The sequence below is a fragment of the Camelus ferus genome, chromosome 19, assembly GCF_009834535.1.
Source record: "Camelus ferus isolate YT-003-E chromosome 19, BCGSAC_Cfer_1.0, whole genome shotgun sequence".
Lineage (NCBI taxonomy): Eukaryota > Metazoa > Chordata > Mammalia > Artiodactyla > Camelidae > Camelus > Camelus ferus.
In genome coordinates, this window is record NC_045714.1 from 34,682,192 (window position 1) to 34,694,424 (window position 12,233).

The 12,233-nt window shown below is 50.0% G+C and overlaps 1 long non-coding RNA gene across 2 annotated transcripts; it reads right to left on the minus strand.

The window, feature by feature from the left end:
* Window positions 1-3,453: 3,453 nt before the first annotated feature.
* Window positions 3,454-11,043, minus strand: LOC116657988. Of its 2 annotated transcripts, XR_004313192.1 has the most exons (4): window positions 10,796-11,043; window positions 7,792-7,879; window positions 6,427-6,630; window positions 3,454-4,080 (listed from the first exon to the last, which is right to left on the minus strand). It is a non-coding gene; the product is annotated as an uncharacterized LOC116657988 (long non-coding RNA). The 2 variants fall into 2 exon arrangements; XR_004313191.1 differs by lacking the exon at window positions 3,454-4,080 and having other exon boundaries at window positions 4,474-6,630.
* Window positions 11,044-12,233: the final 1,190 nt, after the last annotated feature.

The following is a 12,233-nucleotide window of genomic DNA, read 5'->3' on the forward strand; positions in this document are numbered from 1 at the left end:
CTGCACTGCCCCACCCCCTGCGCCAGTCTCCTGACCTTGTAGACTTTAGGTTTTCATTAGGTAAATGGGGGTTCTGATGGCTCCCAAGATATGGCACCTGAGAAAGGGCTCGACAAGTACAAAAACGGGGCTCTCCAGGAGGGGCTGTTACCACTGAGCTGGGGCTGAGCATTTCTCTGCCTCTCCATCTTTCTGAGCCTCAGGTTTCAGTCATGACAATTAGGAAATGGTGGCCGTTGGTTCAGAGAGAGGATGTGGGCACACGGCAGCTGTCCCTACAGACCTCCCTCCTTGACCTCCTCTTGTCTTGTCTCAAGATGTGTTCACTCATTCAGCAAATATTATCTGAGCCCCTGGCCTGTGACAAATGATACTGCACCCAATACCACATCTGCATGTGGCGCATGGGGAAACCAAGGCCCAGAAACGGGAGGTGGCTGGTCTTGATCACACTGAGCAGGTGGCAGAGGCAGGAGGACGCTGGTGCCAGGACAGATGGCGGAGGCTGGGAGGGGAGGCTTGGGTCTCCCTCAGGGTTGGGGGCTCTCCCCTCCCCTATTCTACGGCCTGTGCTGACTGAGCCTCAAAGGTCAGAGGCTGGGCCTGACAGATGGGATTTTGCAGGGGAACAGGGTTCCAGGAGTGAGGAGCTTTTGTCCTCCCAGCATCCCCACCACAGATGGCAGGGCCAGGCCAGACCCAGGTGGGGGAAGTAGAGCCCCTCTTGAACTGGAAGGTCGTGGCCCCAGAGACAGAATCTTTGTGGAAACTTAACACCCGAGATCCTCCATCCAAGGGCCTGGTGCAGCCCTTTTCAGCTTTCAACTTGACCTCTCCACTCTATATGCAAATGAGCCTCGCACGGCAGGAGCCCTGCCTCCCTTTCTGTCTTGCTGGGGCCCTACCCACAGGTCCAGACACTGAAAGCCCCAGGCCCATTCTCAGCACACCCTCAGACTCCTCACCCTGGGGATGGCCACAAAATGGACTTACCTGGCCAATCTCTGGACACTGCTTCAGACCCTGGGGGACTCCTGCCCCCTCTCCACACATCCATCCTTCACCCAGTACAGGCAGATCTTTTAAAAACATAAATCAGTATTACAGAGCTATAGTAATCAAAACAGTATGGTACTGGTGTAAAAACAATTGAGGGCCCAGAAATAAATTCATGCAACTCTGGTCAACTAACATTTGACAAAGGAACCGAAAATGCTCAATGGGGAAAGATAGTCTCTTCAATAAATGGTACTGGGGAAACTGGGTATCCTCATGCAAAAGGATGAAGTTGGACCCCTATCTTATACCACTCAAAATATTACCTGGAAATGGATTAAAGACTTAAACCTAAGGCCTGAAGCTGTAAAACTCCTACAAGAAAAAATAGGTTAAAAAAAAAAACCTTGACATTAGTCTTGGCAATAATTTTTTAGATATGACACCTAAAGCACAAGCAACAAAAGTAAAAATCAACAAGTGGGACTACATCAAACTAAAACGTTTCTGCACCGCAATAGAAACAATTAACAAAACGAAAAGGCAAACCTAAAGGATGGGAGAAGGTATTTGCAAATCATATATCTGATAAGGGATTGATATCTCAAATATGCAAAGAACTCAACAGAAAAAAAAAAAAAAAACCTTCAATAGACATTTCTCCAAAGAAGACAGACAGACGGCCAACAGGTACATGCAAACGTGTTCAGCATCACTAATCATCAGGGAAAGGTAAGTCAAAACCACGATGAGGTGTCCCCTCACACCTGTTAAAATGACTGTCATCAAAAAGACAGGAGATAGTACGTGCTGGCAGAGATGTGGCAAAAGGGGAACCCTTGTGCACTGTTGGTGGGAATGTAAATTGGTACAACCGCCGTGAAAATCAGTATGAAAGTTCCTCAAAAAATTAAAAATAGAACTACCATGTGATCCAGAAATTCCATTCCTGGATATGCATCCAAAGGAAATGAAATCACTATCTCAAAGAGATATCTATACCCCTATGCTCTTTGTAGCATTATTCACAATAGCAAAGACACGGAAATAGCATAAGTGTCCATCACAGATGAATGGATAAAGAAAATGTGAAATATGCGTATATACACACATACATATATATAAATGAAATAGTATTATTCAGCCTTAAAAAAGAAGGCCTGCCATTTGTGACAATATAGATGGGCCTTAAGGGTATTAAGCTGAGTGAGAGAAGTCAGACAGAGAAAGACAAATACTGTGTGATCTCACTTATATGTGGAATCTGAAAACATTAAACTCATAGGAACAGAGGATAGAATGGCGGTTGTCAGGCGCTGAGGGGTGGGGGAAATGGGGAGACGTTGGTCAAAGGGCACAAACTCCCAGTTGTAGGATGAATAAGCTCTGGGCACATAATGTGCAGCCTCGTGACTATAGCTGACAGTACTGTATCGCATACTCAAAAGTTGTCGTGAAGAGTAGAGCTTTAATGTTCTCACCATAACAACAGCAACCAAACGGTGATTATGTGAGATGAAGGATGTGTTAACTCACCTTATTGTGATAAGCATCTTGCAACACATCCATTTATCAGGTCATGACACTGAACACCTCAAACCTACACAATGTTCTATGTCAATTATATCTCAACAAAACTGGGGGTGGGGGGAAAAAATCCATCAATCAGGTCCCATCCTCTCCGCACTCAAACCCTTCCATTGGCCTTTGGTGGGTCAGGACAGCCCTCCTATCCTGCCCTGGCCCCGCCCCTGCCTCCTCTGAGACCTCATCCCTGCATCCCAGTCCCCAGCGCCTTCTTTCTGCCCCTCAGCACGCCCAGTGGTTCTCACTTTAGAGCCTTTGCACATGCTGTTCCCACTGCCAGGAATGCCCTTCCTCTCATTCCCCTCAATGGCTGGCTCCTTCTCAGCCAAGCCTCAGCTCAGTAAATGTCAGCTCCACAGCAAGGCCCTCCTAACACTCTTTCACAACCTGTTTGTCCTTCACACCATGAATAACATGAGATTATTTTATTTGTTTTTATATGTATTTGGTTTATAAGTATTTGTTTGTCTTCTTGTTTTTGTTTGCCTCCCCCACCAAATGTAAGTTCCACCAGGGCAGGGGCTTTGTCTGTATCTCCCTTGCCTGGAATCCTGCCTGGCACATAGTAGGGACTCAAGAGATGTTTGTGAGTAAGTGAATGAAGGAAGGACCAGATGCCCCTTCTGAGACCCCTGAGGAGGCAGACACATTGGAGAAGGAAATGCAATAATAATCATTCATTTATTTAACAAATTGATTGAGGTCCTACTATGTGCCAGGCCCTGAGGCAGGGGCTGGGGATACAGTGGTAGACAAGACAGAAGCCCTCTGCCTCCCAAGCTGCAGTGCTTACAGCTGTGAGTGACTAGGACAGGACAGCTGCGGGGCCCAGACAGGCACCCCTAATTCACTGCAGGGGTCAAGCAGGCTTCTAGAAGGAAGTGCCACCTGGGCTGAGGCCCAGAGAGTTAGCCGGAGGGAGCCAGCCAGAGCACAGGAGGGGACCAGAAAAAGGTCTGGGCTGGAAGAAATGGGAAGCGGGGTCATGGAGGTCACTCCGGTCCTCAGGAGCCCTGGCAGGTGTGGGGGAGGGGATTGCCGGCGAGGGGTCAGGGGAGGCCCTGGCATCACTCTTTCCCCAACTTTACAGACAGAACAGAAACACAGAGGCACAAATCAGAGCAGGGACAGACCCACCCCTCCCCAGCTCCCCGTCTGGGGCTCTTCCTGCTGCGTCATGGTCTTCCGGGAATCCCGGGTCCTTCCCCAGAATCATCCGAAGCCTTGGGAAGGGGCCACTTGCCTGGCCCGCCCACGCCTCCCCACCCCTGCAGACCAGTCCTGCATTAAGTAACACCGACCCCGACATGGAAAAAGTGATTCCCTTTCTGAGCCCTTTTCGAGTTTCCTTACATTAGTGACAAAGTCTTCTCCGCTCCTGGTCCACGTCTAATGCCCAACGCCCACTAATCTCCTTCACGACAAGTAGAGAGGTGGCCTGGGCACCGCATGGGGCTGAGACATTGTGTCCGTGTCCGCTTCCAGGGGTACCTTTTTCTTTTTAATGGCAAAAGATATTTGCTTTTCATTTTGTATGTCAAGTTCGTGTATTACAATAAATCCATTATCAACCGTAAGACACATTTGGGGGCCAATTGGGGAAGTCAGTTGTGGACTAAATGTTAAATATCAGAGAAATATTAACATTGTGGAGTGAAGTAGTGGTCCTGTGTTACGCAGGGAAAGAACCTTACTTTTCTGAGATGCAAACTAAAGTATCAGGGGTTTAAAAATGATCATATCTATAATTCACATTAAAATATTTCAAAAAGAAATAGATGAAGCAAACATGAAAAATGCTAACGTTAAATCTGGGTGTTGGTTATGTGGTTCATCATGTCACTCTGTATTTTTCTACGTGTCTGAAATTATTCTAGCTCAAGGGGTAGGTAGAGTTCAGTGGTAGAGCACATGCTTAGCATGCAGGAGGTCCTGGGTTCAATCCCCAGTACTTCTGCTAAAAAAATTAATAAAATTTACAAATAAATTAATTAATTAAATTATTCTAGTTCCTTCTATGCCAGTTGATTTAAGACACACACACACACACACACACACACAGGAATAGCACTATGGCAGACCCTGGGTGTGGCCAAAATTGCACACATGCCGTGAGCATGAAGGAAGCCCGGGCAAGGCAGGAAGAACTTTTTGGGTTGGGAGAACCAGCTGTGTATCTGGGAAGCTCGTAGGTCCTTGCATCGCCTCCCTGTCTGCAACCTCTTCCCCCAGGACACCCTAATTCTCTGCTCAGCACTGGCATCTGTTGCCCCGAGTGGCTCCGTGGGCTTTGCCGCTGACCGTCCCACCGCCCACCCCGGTACATCTGCCCTCTTCCCCGGCACACCAGTCTCCTAGCTGCAGGAGAGGCGCCCCCTCTACCTGCCGCTCACACAGGAACCTCAACTTCTCTTTCACCCTCATGCCCCATTGTCCCTGCTCGAGGCACCCCCACCTCTCATTCATCAGTCAACAAATATTTCCTATACTCCTCTGTGTGCTGGGCACAACCCAGGTACCAGGGCTTCAGCCAGGAACAAATCAGACACGGTCCTCACCCTTGTCGAGCTGACTCTTGCAGAGACAGACACCAAATAAAATACATAAGTGAACAGGTAATTTGGCATCGAGGGCACAGCGAGCGAAAACGGGAATGGCACGTGGAGGGATGAAAAGAGACAGCAACGAGCCTGTTTTAATATGGGGGTCACCCCTGAAGGGTGAAATTGAGCAAAGAAAGACCTGAATGAAGTGAGGGAGGGGCTGTAGGGCTGCCTGGGGAAAGAGCTCCATGTAGAGAGAACAGCAAGAGCAAAGGCCCTGAGGCAGCAAGAGGGAACAGCAGGGACACCAGTGTGGCTGGAGTGGAGGGGGGTGGTGCAGAGGGAGGAAGACGTGCTCAGTGTGAAAGGAGGGTGTGGCGTGGGCAGGAACACACAGCGGGGCTGGGAGGGCTCTGAGTAGAGGAAGGACAGGCCCCAACTTGTGCTGTGAAGGGGAGAAGAGGCAGGAGTGGGACGGCCAGGGAAGAGATGACCGCAGTAGTCCAGGCAGGGCAGGAAGGAAGCTGGATGGGTGGTGGCCTTGGGAGGGTACAGAGTGGCCAGACTCTGGATCCCGCAGGATCTGCTAAGAGATCAGATGTGGGGTGTAAGAGACAAAAAAGGAGTCGGAGGGGAGATAGCAGCCCCATTTCAGAGACCGTGTTCCTTGCTGTATCCCCAGTGCATGGGACAGAGTTGATTTCAATCAGTAGTCACGCGAAGAGACTCCCATCCCAGCCTCAGGTTCCTCTTCATACCAGGCTTGTTGTTTTCCTTTTTCAAGCCTGTCAGAAGGCGTCCTCTGGTGACCAATGATTGGAACTGCAACTGCTCAGGTTGCGGGCCGTAAGGAAGAGTGTGAACCCTGGAATGTTTCTGACTGGGAAGCCTCAGAGACCAGGCTCCACTCCTCAATCATTTTACAGATGAAGATACAGAACCCCCCCCCCCCCACCGCCCAGGGTTGAGGGCTGATCTCCATCTCAATGGCCGCACCTTCTGGTCTCCCAGCTGTTGTTTTTTTTTTTTCAGAGCTGAATGGACATTCAGGGCATCCCTCACAACCTCCCATAGTATGCTGGGAGTCCGTCCTCGGTACTCCCACATTCCTAAGAAGCATCATGCTGCCTCAACTTGCACACATTCCAAATCCCCAACTTAGCCAAAACCATCCCTACTAAGTGGATGGGAAATCTCTGCCCCACCTGGGCTGGAACATCCACCATCCTCACTCCTGGAATCCTGCCCCAGGGCACCCAGCAGAGGTCTGTCTACAGGGACCCATTTGCCACACACTCACCTGGCAGCTGTTTCCATTCCAGCTAAGGACAGAGCCAAGGAGAGGAAAGGAGGTCCAGAGTAGAGGAAGCTGTCACCTTCCTTGAGATGCATGTAAAACTTCTATTGACTAAGATGGAATTTGATGTTTCTTTTTTTTCTTCATTTTTCTTCTTTTTAAGTAATTTTTAATTTTAGGTTACACAACTAACAGGGTTATAGATTCCTAGAAAAGTAAAATATTTCATTTAATGTAAAGTCCTCTTTGATCATTTCCCATCCGCTTTCCCATTCCCTGATCCCCTCCATAAACACACAAGCCCAAAACTAACCACTGCTGTCAATTTGAAATTCATCCTTTCTGAGTTTTTCCTATGGATGTGTACATGATAAATATATATACACATAACCCTAAAAATACGTAGCACTTATTTGTGGGGATTATTTTTGTACACAAATGGAATGATCATACTGTACATATTTATCCTGTGACTTTTTTCTCCACTTGGTTCTGGGCTCTTGAGTTGAATTAACGGATGTAAGATGGTATTCTCTTTGATGGAAGGAGGCGGGCTGCCTCATGCTGCAGACTTGTCCCTAACTGGTCGGGAGTCACCTTCGGAAGACCCTTTCTCTAATCCTCTTTTTCCGCATCTCCCTTCCCCTCTTCCGCTCTCTCCTCCCACCCCATCAACCCCCTCCCCCGCTACCTTTTTCTCACCCTGGCATTTAAGCCCCACGCAACCACCAGTGAGAAAGAAGGTCCTAAGACGCTAGATGCCCTTAAAATGGCCATCTCCGGAGTTGGGAGCCTCCTGCGCCCCCTGGTGGCTCCTCTGAGTAACAGCAGTGGTGCCTTCTGTCCCTAATCCGTTTGCCCAGCAACCCATTCAGAAAGCACTGTCCACGCCGCACTGATAATGAACCTCTGGGTGCTGGTCCTGGGGGACCCGCCACCAATCAGCCGATCTCCACCCTGGAAACTCTCCTACTGGGATATGATTGACTTCGTGACCTGCCAGAAGAGTCTACCTGTTGGAGAGCGCCCTGGGCAGTGCTTTGTGGGGGGACTCTTGGTCCTGGTGCAGCGTCTTTGAAGAGCAACTGGGTGATCTCTCTGAAGTACGTGTAGTTCACTGCCAGGAACTGACTCAACAAGAATTTCACGCATGGGAGAAAGATTCCCAGGTATTTCTCTTAATTTGGTGAGCAATGGGGATAATCTTTGAAGGTTGATAATAAAGCTATGTTTAAAAAAAATTTTAGTAGAGGTATTGAGGATTGAACCCAGGACCTTGTGCATGTTAAGCATGCATTCTACCACTGGGATATAACCCCCACCCAAGATACGTCTTTAAATTTAAAATAAAAATTACATAAGGAGCACCTGTGAGATGGGCGTGGGTCACACCTAAGAACTTCCTGGGAGTCAGAAGGAGCATCACTGAAGTGTCTCCGAAGATTAGCCTCTGTTCCTGCAGCCAAAATAGAAAAGTAGACAGAGTTTGGGGAGGGCAGAAAAGAAACAGCTTTATCACTTTGCCCGGCAAAGGGAATCACAGCAAGCTAATGCCTTAGAGATTGTGAGCTCCCCTGGGTGGGGTAGTCAGGGAGTTACATAGGAAAAGTCCGGAGACCAAGGCTTCTGATAAGGGTCCTGGTACGTTCAGGGGGCTGCTTTTCTTTTCTCTAAATGGCCTTGTAAATCACTGGACTGATGTCCTTGGAATCCAGTAACGGAGTCTTCAGCTCCTAGAGTTAATGAGGGGGCATTCGGATATCTTGGTGCCCGGAACAAAAGGTTCTCAATGGGGAGGGGAAGTACTCTAAGGAGGAGAGAAAAAAAAAATAACATATGCAGTTTAAAATCAGGCTACAGTGTGCTTTAGTGTGAAAGAAGCCATTTTAGGTTATCATAACACAGTTACAAATATTGTGTGAATACAGAAGGAGGGACTTGGGCTGGGAGCAGCCTCACTGCTGGAGTCCTGGTGGAGGGTGAGCAATTCAGGCTCCTTGAGAGAGCAAATTCTTATGTCCCTGTGCCCCAAAGGGTTCGAATCCCCACACTTCCTGAGCCTCTGCCAGCAGAGAGAGGGGCCTGGTCTCCTCCTAGAGAGGGTCTGCTCACCTCCCACCCCAAGCATTTGCCTGAGGAGTGACTGCTTATCGAGTAAATGAATGTCTCTGAGAATAACGCAAAAAGTAAGCCAGAATTATTTATAGAAGTCAACATGCAGTGAGCAATCACTATGTACCAGGCTCCATGAAAGATTGTACATTTCACACCATATGAGTACCAGTTTGAGTCCAGATTGGAATCCTGACCCTGCACTTACCTGCTACAGCACCTTAATTGAGTCACTTAACCTCTTTGAGGTTAGTTTCCCCATCTACAAAGTAGCGAATAAAATTAGGACCTGCCTACCGCTAAGGATGACTGAAAGATTTAATCAGATGTGAATTATTACTATTTGCTGTTGTGGGATCTGGCGGACCTGCAAGCGAGTGGTAAAAGAACTTATCAAAGACAAAGGATGGAACTAAGAAAGGCGTCTGTTAGGTACACTGCTATGGGCCACAGAGAGATTGTGCGCCCCAAGGGTCGGTTGCTGAGGTCTTTTATGAGGAAGGGTGACATTTTACTGCTTGTGCTGACATGACATCGGGCACAAGGGGGTCGCAGGTTGCGTGATCAGCTGGTGCTACGAGTTTCTGATTGGTTGTTATCGAGCTAACAGGGAAGGGAGGGGGTCGTGAACAGCTAGGGCTACATGACTCTGGTAGCAGGCAGTGACTGGTGCTGGTGGTCAGGCTTCCGGGCACTGTATAGCTGATCATCATCTAGGGTAGGCAGTTCAGCTAAGGCAGGTATGTACTAGGAAAGGAACGTTCTTAGTTATCTTTAAAGGGATACTTGAGGAGCCTGGGATCAGGAATCTTTCAGATGCCTGTGAACCTCACATTTGTCAGAGTAGTATTTGTTAGTGGTATCCGAGACCAGCTCTGCAAGAATCTAGACTTCTCTGGGCCTCCATGTCCACATCTGTAAAATGGGGACAGTAATCATATCTCCCAAAAAGGCTGTGGTTGAGGGAAATCTTTAAAGGTTTAAAATTAACTGATCTGAGGGGATATTTGAATTGTGGAAGAAGCCACTCAAAGGAACGGGAAGCCCTGACTGGATCTAAGCGATATGCCCACATTGTTTAAGGGTCTCACCTGCTCAATCTGGCTTGACCACACTGTTTGAGGGTCCCAGTTGCCTCAACCTATTTTTGCAGAGCACTTATTCCACAGAGCAGAAAAACTGGGGTGCGAGCAGAAAAAGAGCAGCCAACAGAAAGAAGACAAGAAACGCTGTAGAAGACAGACAAAAGGACCCAGCAAGGACCCCAAGAACGGGAGTTCCTGCTTCAGGTCACCTTGGCCTGCGGTACCCCGCCAAGTAATAAAACAGCTTTTCACATTATACTTTGTCTCTGCCATGAATTTTTTTCACAGTAGAAAGCCAAGAGCCCACACTTTGGGGGTTTTTTTCCCCTTAGAGGATGCAGGCCCCTGCCCACTAATGTGGAGAAGATTAAATGCATTCACGTATGTGAAGCTCAGGGCCTGGCACAGAGCCCACTCTGTACACACTGGCTGTTCCGATTTCCACCCCATGAGGAGGGCTCTATTACCATCACCGCTTTCCAAGTGACTTACTTAAGCTCCAGTATTTGAACCAAGAGTTTCTGCTCCAGGAAGCTCCATTCCTGTGTGAAAGGAATTCCAGTAGCCCTAAGGTGGGGCCCGATTAAATGCCTGGACAGGTTATTCGTCTTCTGAGTCAAAGCGCTTGATATTAATGTGAGCCCTTTATTGTTAAGCGGAATCATCAGGACCATCTGCTGGGCAGATTCCAGACACATAGTAGGCTCTTGGATAAGCCCGGAGCCCCACCCATCCTCCCCGCCTTTCACCCCCAACCGTGGGGCGGGGACAGGGACAGGTTAATACTAACCCGGCTGCCTCCGGCGCCTCCCCAGCAGAGCCGCTCGGGAACAGGACCAGCAGGTAAGCGGGCAGAGCTGGGCAGCTCAGGCCTGTGAGGGCACAGCTGCAGGTACCAGGGGCCAGTCACTGGCACAGATCACTGGGCACTGAGGTGGGGGCACTAGTCTGAGGTGGCTCATGGCCTTTCCCCTAATTTCAGGCTGCTGGGTCAGAGATCAAGGGATAGAAGGGAAGAAAGGCCTCCTCCTCTGCTGACCAGCAGGTCGGGCTGGAGTTGGTTTCTTCTTAGGTTTCTGGTCTCCCACCATCACTGAAGGGGCCAGGAAACCTGAGCCAGCTGGGTGGACTCCAGACCCCTCCTCCCCAGGCCAGAAGACTTGGCCCCCACCAACCTCTGTCCGGCCGCATCTCCACGCCGTTGGGACATCCAGACAGCTGCTCCTGCCAGGTGGGTGCCAGAGCCTCATCAACCAGCACGGGGACTAGAGATTAAGATGGGCACTGGTGGGGAGGGAGAGCCCAGCCAAGGTCAGCCCTGTAGGAGGCCTGAAGCCCTTCCAAGCCCCGGGAGAGAGGAGAGGGAGGAAGGGAACTCACAATCCCCACTGGCTGGCTGGGCTCCCGTTGTCTCCTTGCTTCCTTCCTGGCAGCCAAGCCCGAAAAGCCTGGGCATCTTCAGATCCTTCAGAGAAACCAAGGCTCAGAGAGGGTGAGCAGCTGGCCTGAGGACACACAGCACAGGCCTGGATAAATGGGATGGACAGGTTTGGGTAATCACTGTTTTCCCTCTGGGCCTTGGTTTCCCCACATTTGTGAGAAGGAAACATTGAGTTGGGACAAGGCCTCAGGGAACCCCAAGCTTGTGGTGAAAAGAGGTGAAGAAGGCCTCTTGATCCACGTGGATGTGAGCCGGGAGGGCGGTGGCTGAGCCGGACTGGCTTCCAGCACACCCAGCTGCCCCTCTGTCCCCATCTCCTACTCACTGCCTACCTCCTTTTGCCCTGCCTCCGTCCTTCTGTCTTTCTGCCCATTTCTGCCTTGAGTTTGGCTCTTTCTGTCCTGCTGTGTCTCAGTCTCTGTCTTTCACTCTCCATCAATCCCTCTAGGTTTTTTGTCTTGGACCCTGTCTCCCCATTCTGTCCACTCAAGGCCACCTCGCTCCTGCCTGGACAACATTCCCTCCCTTCTAGTCTTAGGACTCTGGGACCTGGGACAACATTGACTCAGATCCTTGTCCAGAAGTGGGGAGGGGGCCAGAGCCCATGCTGTCACCTGGCACTGCCCAGGCCACCCTGGCCAACTTAACCCACATGGCCGAAGCAGGCTCCGTCGGATGGCCCAGGCCTTGGCAAACGAGGTGGCCATCTGGACACTGGGAGAGAGGACAGGGCTGGGCTTTCGTGGGAGAGCAGCGCTCAACAGATAGACCCAGATAAACTCCCGTAACCAAGCTGATGCCCAATGAATGGTACTGTAAAGGGAGAAAACACAGCGCGAGAGAGAAAGCCAGGGCTGGAGGCGTGGGCTCTGATGGTCAAGGCTGGACCAAGCCCTTCCGGCCTGGTTGGGGCGGAGATGGCCCAGCCCACACACTGAGGGTGCCCTGGCCCCTCACCCCCTACTGCCTTCACTCCCTTGGGCCTGGGACTCAGCTTCTGACACAAGAATGCCAAAGAAAGGGACACCTTTGCCTGAGGCTGTCCTTCTGGCTTCCCTGTCTGTTGGCCCATCTGCTGTGGGAACGTCTCAAGTGTCTGACTCAAAGCCTTAGGTTTCTGGTCTCCCATCATTGCTGAAGGGGCCCAGGAAGCAGATTTGTCTCAGAGTCTC